Genomic DNA, 14,222 nt, shown 5'->3' on the forward strand with positions numbered 1-14,222 from the left:
TCCTCTGGCTCCCAGGATCTCTCTTCAGGACCGCAGCCCTCCCAGTCCACCAAAAAATATCTTCTCCCCCTGACCAATTTAGAGGCCAATATCTCCTGAAAGGAGAAGACATCCGAGGTACCGGATACAGGCGTGGGAGGAAGATTCTTGGGGGAAAAGCGATTAAAGACCGCAGGCTTGAGGAGGGAGACATGAAAACAGTTGGGAATTTTAAGGGAGGGAGATGGAGTTGGTAACACACAGGATTGATCCTCTTCTTGACCTTGTAGGGTCCCAAATAACGAGGACCAAGCTTGTAACTAGGAACCCTGAAGCGGACGTACTTGGAGGAGAGCCAAACTCTGTCCCCAGGAACCAGGACAGGAGGAGACCGACGTTTCTTGTCCGCTTGGATTTTCATGCGGGATGAGGCCTGTAAGAGGGACAGGCGCGTCTCACGCCAGATGGCAGAAAAGTCTTGCACCAGGTCATCCACTGCAGGTACACCGGAGGAGGAGGATAACGGCAGAGGAGGCAGAGGATGACGACCGTAAACCACGAAGAAGGGAGACTTGTTGGTGGCGGAAGAGTCTTTGTGGTTATAGGAGAACTCCGCCCATGGGAGGAGGTCGACCCAATCGTCTTGACGGGAGGAAACGAAGTGGCGAAGGTAGTCGCCCAAGATTTGATTGACCCGTTCTACTTGTCCGTTGGTTTGGGGGTGGTATGAAGAAGAGAAATCCAGCTTGATTTTAAGCCGTCCACAGAGAGCCCTCCAGAACTTGGACACAAACTGGACTCCTCTATCGGAGACAATATGTGAAGGCAGGCCGTGTAACCGGAAGATGTGTCGGAGGAAATGCTTGGCCAACTGAGGTGCGGATGGTAAGGCTGGCAACGGGATGAAGTGCGCCATCTTCGAGAAGCGATCTACGACGACCCAAATTATCGTTTTCTCGTGAGATGGTGGTAGGTCCGTAACAAACTCCATCGCGATATTGGACCAAGGGGTCTCTGGTATGGGAAGTGGCTGGAGAAAGCCGGCGGGTCTTTGGCGAGGGGTTTTGTCTCTGGCACATACAGAGCAGGACTGTACAAATTCAGAGATGTCCTTCTCCAAGGATGGCCACCAATATCTCCTGGAGATAAGTTGTAGAGTCTTTCGGACGCCAGGATGTCCTGCGAGAAGAGAAGAATGTCCCCACTTAAGAACCTTTAGGCGAAGACGGGGAGAAACATAGGTCTTTCCGGGAGGGAGGTTACGCAAGTCTATAGGTGCCACAGTGACCAGACATTCTGGGGGCACAATGTGCTGTGGCTTGACTTCCTCTCCTGTGACATCAGACGAACGAGAGAGGGCATCGGCCCTGAGGTTCTTGCTCGCTGGACGAAAGTGGATCCGGAAGTTAAATCTGGCAAAAAATAGAGACCAGCGAGCTTGGCGGGGATTTAGTCTCTGAGCAGACTGGAGGTAAGATAAATTTTTATGATCCGTGTAGATGTTCACGGGATGTACCGATCCTTCCAGTAAATGCCGCCACTCTTCCAAGGCCAGCTTGATGGCGAGTAATTCTCTATCCCCAATAGAATAATTTCTTTCAGCGGGAGAGAAAGTCTTAGAGAAAAACCCGCAAGTAACCGACTTGCCTCTCGTAGTCTTTTGCATGAGCAAAGCACCAGCATCAACAGAGGAAGCGTCTACTTCCAGGTAGAACGGCTTAGTAGGATCCGGTCTGGACAGAACTGGGGCGGTGGCAAAGGCAGACTTAAGAGCGCTGAAGGCCTTCTCGGCCTGGGGCGGCCAAGATTTCGGGTTAGCCCCCTTCTTGGTTAGGGCTACAATTGGTGCCACAAGGGTGGAGTAATGCGGGATGAACTGTCTATAATAGTTTGCGAATCCGAGGAATCGCTGGATGGCCTTAAGGCCAGAGGGACGAGGCCAGTCCAGGATGGCAGACAGTTTGGCAGGATCCATTTGTAGTCCCTTGGCAGAAATGATGTAGCCCAGGAAGGGAAGGCTGGTACGGTCGAACAAACACTTTTCAAATTTAGCGTAGAGACGGTTCTTTCTGAGACGGGAGAGTACATGAGCACGGTGTTGATCCAAGTTAGTAGAGAAGATGAGGATGTCATCCAAACAGACCACGACACAGGTATAGAGCAGGTCTCGGAAAATGTCGTTAACGAACTCCTGGAAGACCGCTGGAGCGTTACAGAGCCCGAAAGGCATGACTAAGTACTCAAAATGCCCGTCTCGGGTGTTAAAAGCCGTCTTCCACTCGTCACCCTCTCGGATGTGAATAAGGTTATAGGCCCCTCTGAGATCCAACTTGGTGAAGTACTTGGCGCCTTGTAACCGGTCAAAGAGTTCCGTAATCAGGGGAAGAGGGTAACGGTTCTTTACAGTAATGCTGTTGAGACCCCGAAAGTCTATGCAAGGCCTAAGGGTACCGTCCTTCTTCGCAACAAAGAAGAATCCTGCTCCGGCAGGAGAAGAGGATTTCCTGATAAACCCTCTCTGCAGGCTCTCCAGGATATACTCTGACATGGCTAGAGTCTCTGGAGGGGAGAGAGGATAGATTCTTCCCCTAGGCGGTGTAGTGCCAGGTTGCAAGTCAATGGGGCAGTCATATGGCCTATGTGGAGGCAACACCTCCGCCTGTTTCTTGCAAAAAACGTGTGGAAAATCTGCATATGGTTCAGGCAGACCGGGAGGAGGAGAAATAACAGGTGCAGACTTGACTCGTACCGACTTGAGACATCTGCCGAAACAAGCCGAACCCCAGCTTCGAACCTCTCCGGAGGTCCAATCCAGAACTGGACAATGGCGCTGGAGCCAGGGCAGACCCAAGAGGAGTTCTGAGGTGCAATGGGGTAACACAAAAAACTCCAATCGCTCAGAATGCAGGACTCCGATGTCCATCTGGAGGGGTTCTGTACGGAACTGCACCATACCGTCGAGTCTCTCTCCATTAACTGTGGAGATGAAGATGGGCTTCAGTAAACGAACCACAGGGATGTGGAACTTGTTCACCAGCGAGGCGTCGATGAAGTTACCGGCTGAACCGGAATCCAGAAAGGCAGAGGCAGCAAAGGAGATCTTGGCGGACACGGAAATCCGCACGGGTACCGTAATGCGTGGAGAGGAGGTATTCACACCTAGCAACGCCTCTCCCACGTTGACTAGGTGCGAGCGTTTCCCTGACGCGGTGGACGGAGAGGACAGTCCTTTAGAAAGTGCTCAGTACTGGCACAGTACAAACAGAGGTTCTTGTCTCTACGGCGGTTCCTTTCATGCGTGGTCAGGCGAGACCGATCCACCTGCATGGCTTCCTCGGCGGGAGGCCCAGAAGAGGGTTGCGGTGGAGGCTGGAAGATAGGCGCCAGACGAGGAAAGCGTCTGGGACGAGCACTTCCCTTTTCCTGTAGCAGTTCCTCTCGTCCCTCAGCAAAACGCAGGTCAATCCTGGTGGCCAAATGGATGAGGTCACTCAGGTTGGTAGGGACTTCTCGTGCGGCCAGGACGTCCTTTATGGCGCTGGACAAGCCTTTCTTAAAGGTAGCACAGAGCGCCTCGTTATTCCAGGAGAGTTCCGAAGCCAGGGTGCGGAAACGGATAGCATAGTCTCCGACAGAGGAACTCCCCTGGGACAAGTTCAATAACGCAGTCTCTGCTGAGGCAGCCCAGGCTGGCTCCTCAAAAACACTCTGGAATTCCACAAAGAAACTCTGGACACTGGCAGTGGCAGGATCGTTGCGGTCCCAAAGTGGTGTAGCCCAGGCCAGGGCCTTCCCCGAAAGCAGGCTAACGACAAATGCCACCTTGGCTCGCTCCGAGGGGAACTGGTCAGCCGACATCTCCAGGTGAAGGGAGCATTGGGATAAGAATCCGTGGCACAACTTGGGATTACCGTCGTACTTGGCCGGCATGGACAGACGGACTCTAGAAGTGGCGGAGGCCACAGGCTCCGGTGGTGAAGCAGATGCAGGCGGTGGAGGCGGCTGCTGCTGTGCTGGAAGAAGCTGCTGCAGCATGGCGGTCAACTGTGCCAGCTGTTGACCTTGCTGAGCGATCTGCTGCGACTGCTGGGCCACAACTGTAGTAAGGTCCGCGATACTAGGCAGAGGCACATCAGCGGGATCCATGGCCGGATCTTACTGTCAGGGTCCGGACTGGTAGCAGGAGCGGTGCAGGGAGTGGATCCGCTGTGTCAGTGAGGGATTGGCGTGGACCGTACCCGGAGGATCGGTTCTAAGTAGTTACTGGTTTTCACCAGAGCCCGCCGCAAGGCGGGATGGGCTTGCTGCGGCGGTAACTACCAGGTCGTGTCCTCTGGTAGCGGCTCAACCTCACCGACTGCTGATATAGGCGTAGTACAAAAGGGACAGGCAGAGGCGTAGTCAGACGTAGCAAAGGTCAGGGCAGGCAGCACAGGTTCAGAGGCGATAGTCGTTAGCAAAGGGTTCAGCAACAGGCAAAGGATTACACAAATAACGCTTTCACTAAGGCAACAAGGCAACAAAGATCCGGCAAGGGGCAGGTCACTTATATAGGAAACAGGAAACAGGAAACAGGTCACAGGAAACAGGTCACAGGAAACAGGTCACAGGAAACAGGAAACAGGTCACAGGTCACAGGAAACAGGAAACAGGAAACAGGTCACAGGAAACAGGAAGGGAGGTTTGGACCAGGCACCAATTACTGGTGCACAGGCCCCTTAAATTTCAAACGACCTGCGCGCGCGCGCCCTATGGTGCAGGGGCGCGCACTCCGGGAACCATGTGAGCTTTATGGACTCATTTTTTGGAGTATGAAATAATTGTTTATCTTAATGTTTGATATACACTACCCCTTTTTGTGAATATATGAATTGATACTATATACTATCTTTGGTCTCTACATTTACCTCCAATGATGAGACCACTGGCCACTTATCCCTAGGTAACCTTTAGTGCGTACACACCCTAGGAGTCCCATAGTGGATTGTATTTATATAGTGAGTCCTTATTATATAACTCCCTCGCCCCTCCTCCTTCTTAGAAAGAATTTCATATATCTAGTTCTCCACATACTTACGGGTACCACCACCTAGTGCTGGGAATTTAAACCCCCCCCCAACTTTAAATTAATTCAATTGATGTTAGTATGTAATGTGTGGTTTTACCTTACTATATAATGTATCCAATGGAATGTCTATTACTCAGATATATACGAATGTTGTTTATATTTGCATTATTGCCATAAGTGTGTTACCAGACCACAGGAATATCTAGATGAGATCTATTCGAATATAAGTAACTAGGGAGTTCCTCTCCTAACTCACCCTATTTTTTATATATATATTTTATATTTTTTACTTATTTTTCATGGAATATTTTATTTTATATACCCCTTCTTTATATTCATTTATTTGCAGAGTGTTCATTTTTGCATCTGTATATATATTTTATTAAACATCTGAATTTTATGAATTTTTAACTATATAAATCTTATTCCTATATCGCAAGTTTCTTCCATTTTAAATTTAAATATATATTTGATTTTTTAGATATCTTTTTATTTGAGCCACAGACTATGTCTAATCCACCTACTAACCTGCTTTTTGCACATAGTCTTATTTTCCATTGGCCAACAAAGTTCCTTCTTGAGCGGACTTTATTGCATTGCATGCTTCTACATGGCAACACTTGTCCGCTTTTAGGAAGATTTAATGATTGGCTGTGATTAAACCAGCCTAGTGTTTACAGTCCCGGTTGCCTGGTGACCACTTCCTATTTAATCCAGCGGAGTTGACGTGATTGACGCCGCCTCTGATGACGTCTGCATGACAAAATGCGTTAAGCGTAATCACATCACTTCCGCTGCTGTTGGCACGCATTTCCGGTGTTTGGAACGCATCGCGTTCCGGAAGCTCCGCTACACATAGGAACACTGTGGTCCCGGGTTTTTCCTATGGCTCCGCTACACATAGGAACACTGTGGTCCCGGTTTTTTCCTATGCCTGTTTACCTTATACCTTTGTGAGTACCTTTTTGTATTTAATAAAGTACTTTCCTGACAGAATCCATGGCAGCATACGTATCGGGTTTAGCCCCGCCTCCAAACCTACCCTATAGGACATCCACTCCCATAAATCTTTGCACCTATTCAGCACACATGTTCCTTTTTTGTCCTCCAAAGGATTACCTGTATCCTACCTGAAAGCGGATCCCAGGAGATGGATGACTCTACCATTCGGGTATTGAGTATTCTCCAGTAAGCCCCAGCTACTGCGGGGTATGGAGTGGGATGAAGATTCAGCTATATGCAGCCCTTGGCCGAAAAACCCAGCTGCTGCGGGTGGCCTGTTCCCCAAAATATGAAAGTCCGGTGTGTGTTCCATCCATCCCTGGTAGCTAGCGGTTCGGCGGTCTTTGAGTACCCTTTAGGGTTTATTTACTCCATGGCAGCTCTTTGTTTTTTCTATATTGCAGGCTGTGTGTCTTACCTGGATTTTCTCCTGTTTCCCTGGTGGTTAGTGCTTCGGGGCCGGTCAGCGTCTTACTTCCTGACCGGCCGCTGGTTTTTTGCTACTGCGCATGCGTGAACGCCTCCGGAACGAGGCTTGGTTCTACTGCATGCGCAGTAGATTTTTACGGCGCTGGGTGATGACATCAGCAAGGCGCCATATTTAAATCTCTCAGAATGTCAGCAGAGTGTGTTTAATACACACTCTGCTAATGAGAGGACGTTTTCTGCAGTATAAATAATTTTGGTGTCCTGTGAAAGCGCTTTGTCTGCTGCATCGCTGCTGCTCTGCACTGAGCCCACCTGGCTTCCTGGTGAGTACTCTGGACCCCAGGATTGGGAGTCCCCCCCCATCTCCGCTTCCTTCTCTGATCCCGTTGTCCGGCTCATCCCTGCAGGTCAGCGCCAGAATGGAAACCTCTCCACCCTCCTGTGGTCAGCCCGCCCTTAACAGGTACTCAGGGCTTTTGGGGTGGGGGTGTGTGTAGGGGGGTTTTTGGAGCAATTTTCATGTTCCTGGCTCCCTGTCTGTGTTTTTCTTTTGTTTCCCTTATTTTTTGCAGCCCTTCCCATTCGGATACTCGTCATTCCTCACATAGGAGCGAGCATCGATCAGGCTCACACCACCGGCACTCTTCAAGATCAACTCTGATGTCCCCGTCGGGCTCCCAGCGTCATAAAAAAGCATCCACATCAGCTGACCCCTCACGTAAACCTGACAAAGCGGGTTGTTGGGGTTGTGGCGCCCGGGTCCCTGAAAATAAGTCCCTATGTGACAAATGCTTTTCCCAGACTGCGGGAGAAAGGGATACCTCTGATCAGTGCCTAGAAGCCCTTGTGAAGAGGGTCGTGAAGGACTCCTTAGCTGAACTAGGGGTCGGTCAGACCCAGGGCCCTGAAGAGATTCCTCCAAGCTCTTCTCCTGTCAGAGTACAGCCTCAGGAAGATTTTTAGTCATCTCATCTGAGCCATCAGTCAGCTCTCCTTTCAGATAGCGACTCTGAGACAGAGGACCCTTGTCTGGGCTTTGAATTTGCCCTAGTCCCTTCCCTTGTAAAGGCAGTCAGGGAGACCTTAAACTGGGAAGATCCAGCTGTATCTGCTCCCAAGCAAAAGAAGTTTTTCAAACAGCTCAACAAGGAGCGCCTTAACTTCCCCTTTTTGGGTGAATTGGGAGAGATTATCTCAGAGGAATGGAGTAAGGTGGAGAGGATGAACTCCATGATCTCCAAGATGTCCAGACTGTACCCATTTAAAAAGGAAGATGTCAAAAATCTAGAATCTCCTCCTCTTGTGGATGCAGCGGTTATGAGACTGGTCAAACATGTGACCCTTCCGCTGGAAGATACGGTCTCTTTCAAAGACCCTTTAGACCGAAGGATGGATTCGGATCTGAAAAGGATCTACCTGACGGCAGGTATGGCCTGTAAGCCGGCTTTAGCCTTAGCAGCCCTGTCCAAGGCTATGGAGTCATGGGCCGATGTGGTAGAAAAATCTTTCAGAGGGGTGTCAGAAGAAGTGCCCAGAAGTTCCCCGATCCAGGAACTAAGGATGGCTTTTTCGTTTCTGGGGGAGGTTTCTATAGATCTAACCGTCTTCTGGCTAGAGTTATGCTTTCTTCAGTTACAGCAAAGCGGGCTTTATGGCTCCGTCCATGGGTGGCCGACCCGGCATCCAAACAAGTTTGGTGCCGCATTCCCTTTGAGTGTTCCTCCCTCTTTTGGAATAAGCTTGATGAGGCAATAACTCGAGCCACAGGTGGTAAGTCTGGTTTCCTTCCTGAGGATCGGCGCTCGTTCAACATAAAGAAGGGGCAACCTGGCAGGAAATATGTTCCAGATCGGGCCAGAGAAGCTCGTACCTACAGGCCTGGCGAGAATTTGGCCGTAATTGGAGGTCAAGGCAATCCTCCTCCCGGAAGACTTCAAAAAATGTTACCTCTGGTGACCGTTATCCCACAAAGTCTTTTTGAAATTGGGCCCGCTCAAGCATGTCGGGTAGGGGCACGGCTACTATGCTTCCGTCATGTTTGGGCGGCCTTGATTCAAGACCCCTGGACCATTAGGACAGTAGCATTAGGTCACAAGTGGGTCTTCAACGAAATCCCCAGGTCAAGATTCCTGCCTACAGCTCTACCATCTCTAGGAGAGAAGCAGTAAGTACTGCTTTCCTACGTAGAGTCTCTGGTGTCTCAAGGGGCTGTCATTTCCGTGCCAGAATCCGAGCGAGGCCAGGGAATTTACTCCCCACTTTTTCTAGTCCAAAAGAAAAATGGCTCGTGGAGACTGGTTATAGACCTGACTTTCCTAAACCAGTTTATAAAGAAAGAAAGATTCAAGATGGAGACTCTTCTATGTATACAAAAGGTGGTACAGCCGGCCGACTGGATGGTGTCCATCGACCTAAAGGACGCGTATTTTCATGTCCCTGTGGCAGATGAGTTTCAGCGGTATCTCCGGTTCGCCGTAGGCCACTCACATCTTCAGTTTACCTGTCTCCCATTTGGGCTTTCCACATCTCCACGGACCTTTTCAAAAGTCCTTTTGGCTGTGGTAGCTCTGTTGAGAACAAAAGGTATTCGACTCCTTAATTACCTGGACGACCTCCTCCTTCTGTCTCAAGACAAAGACCAGGTTGTGTCTACCCTTCAGATGTTCGGTTGGCTCTTATATGTAGAAAAAAGCTATTTGACCCCAACCCAGTCCCTCGTCTACCTCGGAGCTCTGTTCGACACAGCAAGAGCAACACTCTTTCTTCCAGAGGAGAAAATCGTGATAGTCAGGGACAGAGTTCGTTACGCCCTATCATCTTCCCCTCTCCAAGCGCGTCAATGTCTGAAGGTTATTGGGACCATGATCGCAGTAGTCCCCATGGTGAAGTGGGCCTTATGGAGGATGAGACCGTTTCAGAAGGGATTCCTGCAACAGTGGGACACATGGCATTTAGATCAGCCTATCTTTCTGACTCCAGCCATGAGAACGAGCCTTCCTTGGTGGCTGTGCCGAGATCACCTGTTGAACTGCCATTCACTGATACCAACTCCATGGGTAGTGGTGACTTCAGATGCCAGCAATACAGGCTGGGGCACCCACTGTCTCATGGAAATGGCTCAGGGCAGGTGGAGCTTCCCCTCTCGAGGGATAGTGTCCAATGTCCTGGAACTACGGGCAGCATTTCAAGCGCTGCAAGCGTTCTACCACCTGACAAAGGGTCTACCAGTAATGCTCAGACTGGACAACACCTCAGCAGTCACTTATATGAGACGGCAGGGTGGAACACGCAGCTGGTCCTTGCTGAGAGAAGTGGAACCTATCATGTCCTGGGCACAGAGGAATCTATCCGACCTGTCGGTAGTCTACGTGCCAGGAATCCAAAATGTCCAAGCCGATTTTCTGTCTCGTATGGAGTTGGACAACAACGAATGGTCCCTCCACGAGGAAGTCTTCAGCTGGATCCTGTCCCTGGGGTTTTCTCCAGAAGTCGACCACTTCGCCTCCCCCTGCAACCGCAAACTACAGAAATATTACGCGAGGTTCAGGGATCCCCAAGCTCTCGGAGTGGACGCTCTCTCGGATCAATGGAGGTTCCACAGAGCGTATGCCTTTCCTCCAGTGCCAATAATATTGCAATTTCTTTGGAGGCTCAGGTCAGAGGCAGTAGAGATAGTGGCGGTGATCCCATTTTGGCCCAACAGGCCCTGGTTCTCTCTTCTGACACTTCTCAGTGTTCAAGATCCAATCCCGCTGCCCATCAGATCGGATCTGTTATCTCAGGGGTCTGTACTCCATCCGTGCCCTGCTCGTCTACACTTGAAGGTGTGGCTGTTGAGAGGAGGAGACTGCAAACTTTAGGTTGTCCCGAAGAGGCAATTTCTACTCTCCTAAGTGCCAGAAGAGACTCAACAAATAAAGTATACCAAAGGATTTGGGCGAGATTTTCCTTACATCTGGCTGCAAGGCCTGATCCTCAGTCTTCTATTAAAATCCAGGATGTACTGAGTTTCCTACAATCTGGTTTAGATCTCCCTCTTTCGGTGAGCTCTCTCAGAGTCCAAGTTTCAGCCATCTCAGCCTTTACGGGAATTTCTTGGGCCAGTCATACCTTGGTACGTCAGTTCTTTAAGGGAGCAGTTAGAATCAGACCTCAGAGGAAGCCAAGATTTTCCAAATGGGACCTCCCTCTGGTGCTGGATTTCTTAGCACATCACATGCAAGATACGTCTGAGTCTCTTACCATCAAAGAGCTGACTCTGGTGACGGTCTTCCTAGTAGCTGTGACTTCGGCAAAAAGAGTGTCTGAAATTGTGGCCTTGGGGGCACAAGAGCCTTTTCTGACCTTTTTTCCAGACAGAGTGGTACTTATTCCTATGTTGGACGCAAGACCGAAAGCTACCTCTGTCTTTCATGAGAATACTGAGATTGTGTTGCCTACCTTCAGGCAGGAGGAAGGCTCTCCAGTCCACCCATTGGACGTAGGTGGTTGCATCAAGAAATATCTGGGTGCCATGGCTTCCTTCCGAAAGTCGGAATATCTTTTTGTCACCTTTTATGGGAAAAATAAAGGCTCAAGAGCTTCTTCAAGATCAATCTCCTCCTGGATCATTCAGACCATTCAATGGGCTTACAGGGCAAAGGGCTTGACCCCTCCAGTGGCGGTTACGGCTCACTCGACTAGGAGTGTTTCCACTTCCTAGGCAGTCTTCAGACACGTAGCTTCTGATGTAATCTGCAGAGCAGCATCCTGGTCTTCCATAAATACGTTTTTGTCTCACTATTGTGTTGAGCCAGCGGCTCTTTCTTCTGTTAATTTTGGTTTACAAGTCCTGTCAGTTGAAAAAGAAGGAAGATAGCTGCGCTACAATACACAAATAAATAATTTAGGCTGCCAGTACAAAGGTGATATCAGACCAAAGAACAGTAAATAATGAGGTACTGCGCCAAAATAGCAAATACTGAAAAAACACAGATTGTAGGTTTTGCAAAGTCCGAATAATCATGTGAGATCAGTTGCTGAGATGCAGAAAAGAATGCAGGAAAGTCCAACACCATAGACAGGAACACAATCCTGACGGTCACCACGTGCACAATTTGTTTACTAAATGGGTTAATTTTGTTCTTGCTAATTCTAATGGTATAGCTTTTAGTGAAATCAGTGACTATGCGCTTGACGATCTTGGTGGTGCACCGCTTAGCCTACATTATTTCCCTCTGACTTGTTACTCCGGAAGTGATGTGCAGGTCAGGTGGATTATGGCCTGCGGTTGTGCCTCATCTGATCGTTTCTGGTCACTGCAAGGTCGGGCGGAAGTGCTTCATTGCGCTTCTTGGCGGAATCGGAAGTGCGTCGTCACGCACGCCGCGAACAAAAGTGCGCCATCGCATACCGTAAGCAGAAGTGCGTTACCGCATTTCCAACGAGCGGACACTACAAATAGCGTGCTGCATGTGGAGGGCTTTGCCTTTGACAACGTCTGACGAAGGCGAAACGCGTCAGGCACGCCAGCCCTCATGCAGACATGCCTCCAGCCACGGCGACTACAACTGGGATTACATGCTGTTTTCATTTGATGCCATGTGAGTTTTATTCCCTGTTTTTACCTTTCAATATATGTACATACTTCACCATTGGAGCCTCATTTGTTTTTTGGAGGGACTACACCATCCATTATCCAAGGCCATTAAACCTTTGAGGATACCATATGTTTGATGAAGTTTACTGGTGGATCTGGTGCAGGATTCTGAGTGGACCTATCCTGGTGGTTATTTCTACGTTTCTGGCTTGGTTGACCTTCCTTAACAGGGGGTCTACAGTTCTGGTAAGAGCAATACCTCATTTGTGCACGTGGTGACCGTCAGGATTGTGTTCCTGTCTATGGTGTTGGACTTTCCTGCATTCTTTTCTGCATCTCAGCAACTGATCTCACATGATTATTCGGACTTTGCAAAACCTACAATCTGTGTTTTTTCAGTATTTGCTATTTTGGCACTTTACCTTATTATTTACTGTTCTTTGGTCTGATATCACCTTTGTACTGGCAGCCTAAATTATTTATTTGTGTATTGTAGCGCAGGTATCTTCCTTCTTTTTTATCTGTATCCAATATCTTCTGTTAGCTGCTGCTGGTTTGTGGTTTTATTATCTCACATATACATGGATATTTTTTTCATATAGGACAAGTCATGTCACCAATTTCAAGGATGCCTTTGAAGGCTCTCCTGACCCTAATAGGTCTGATATTGGAGGCATATTCGTTCTATTACGTAACATCATGGTCAGGGCCGGCGTTAGGGGGGGGCAAACTGGGCAAATGCCCAGGGCCCCGAATGTCCAGGGGCCCCGTGTCACTGTCAGCCAGGGCCGGACCGGGCAGACCGGGCAGTGTCCCGGTGGGCCGCGGCACTCAGAGTCATCGGATTCACTCACAGACACTAGATGACATTCCCTCACTGTGGGCGGCCGCCGGCCGGTGTACTTGCCAGCTACACCGGCTCCGCGGCCAATCAGTCTTCTGTTCAGGGGGGGGTGTGGGTCACACCCCCCCCTGAGCAGAAGGCTGATTGGCCGCGGACCCGGTCCGGAAGTCAAGTAGTCAGTGTGTGTCTGTGTGTTCCTTCCCGCGCGGCCGCCGATGATCACTGAAGCCGCTGCAGATGGGAGCTCCTTCAGCCCGACTTCGGGCTGCTCGCGGGGGGCGGCTGTGGGGAGAGAAGGTAAGTGACTGCCACTGCAGCCTGTGCTGAATAGGAGGGGGGTGGGGCGGCTCGGCTCGGCTGCATATAGAGAGGATTTGATGTCTCCTTATGCCGCTGAATGGATGGATTCTTCTCCTCCCTTCTGCAGGCATTCTGCGGCTGCAGGAGAGATATGGAAATATCAATTTCTCTATATGCAGCTGAGCTGTCCCATCCCCCTCCTATTCAACTTCTTTTACTGCCCCCCCAGTGATCTTAGCCCCTCCCCAGTGTTGTGTTCTTAGCGCCCCCCCCAGTGATCGTAGCCCCCCTCCCCAGTGATCGTTGCCCCCCCCCAGTGATCATAGCCCCCCTCCCCAGTGATCGTAGCCCCCCTCCCCAGTGATCGTAGCCCCCCTCCCCAGTGATCGTAGCCCCCCTCCCCAGTGATCTTAGCCCCTCCCCGTGATCTTAGCCCCCCCCAGTGTTGTGTTCTTAGCCCCCCCCAGTGATCGTAGCCCCCCTCCCCAGTGATCGTAGCCCCCCTCCCCAGTGATCGTAGCCCCTCCCCGTGATCTTAGCCCCTCCCCGTGATCTTAGCCCCCCCCCAGTGTTGTGTTCTTAGCCCCCCCCAGTGATCGTAGCCCCCCTCCCCAGTGATCGTAGCCCCCCTCCCCAGTGATCGTAGCCCCCCCTCCCCAGTGATCGTAGCCCCCCTCCCCAGTGATCGTAGCCCCCCTCCCCAGTGATCGTAGCCCCCCTCCCCAGTGATCGTAGCCCCCCTCCCCAGTGATCGTAGCCCCCCTCCCCCAGTGCTCTTAAACCCCCTGTACTCTTTAGCCCCCCCGTGCTCTTCAAGTCCCCACAGTGCTTTTCATCTCCCCCTATGCTCTCTGGCTCCCCCAGTGCTCTCCACCCCCCTGTGCTCCCTGGCTCCCCCCTGAGTGATTTCCAGTCCCCCCCCCCCCCATGCTTTCCATCCCCCTGGTTTTCCCTGCCCACCACCCCCCCCCCCCCAGTGCTATCCACACCCTGCGCCTTCCAACCCCCCTGCAATGCTTTCC

The sequence above is a fragment of the Pelophylax lessonae genome, assembly GCF_965119305.1.
Source record: "Pelophylax lessonae genome assembly, chromosome: 4".
NCBI classification, from domain to species: Eukaryota; Metazoa; Chordata; class Amphibia; order Anura; family Ranidae; genus Pelophylax; species Pelophylax lessonae.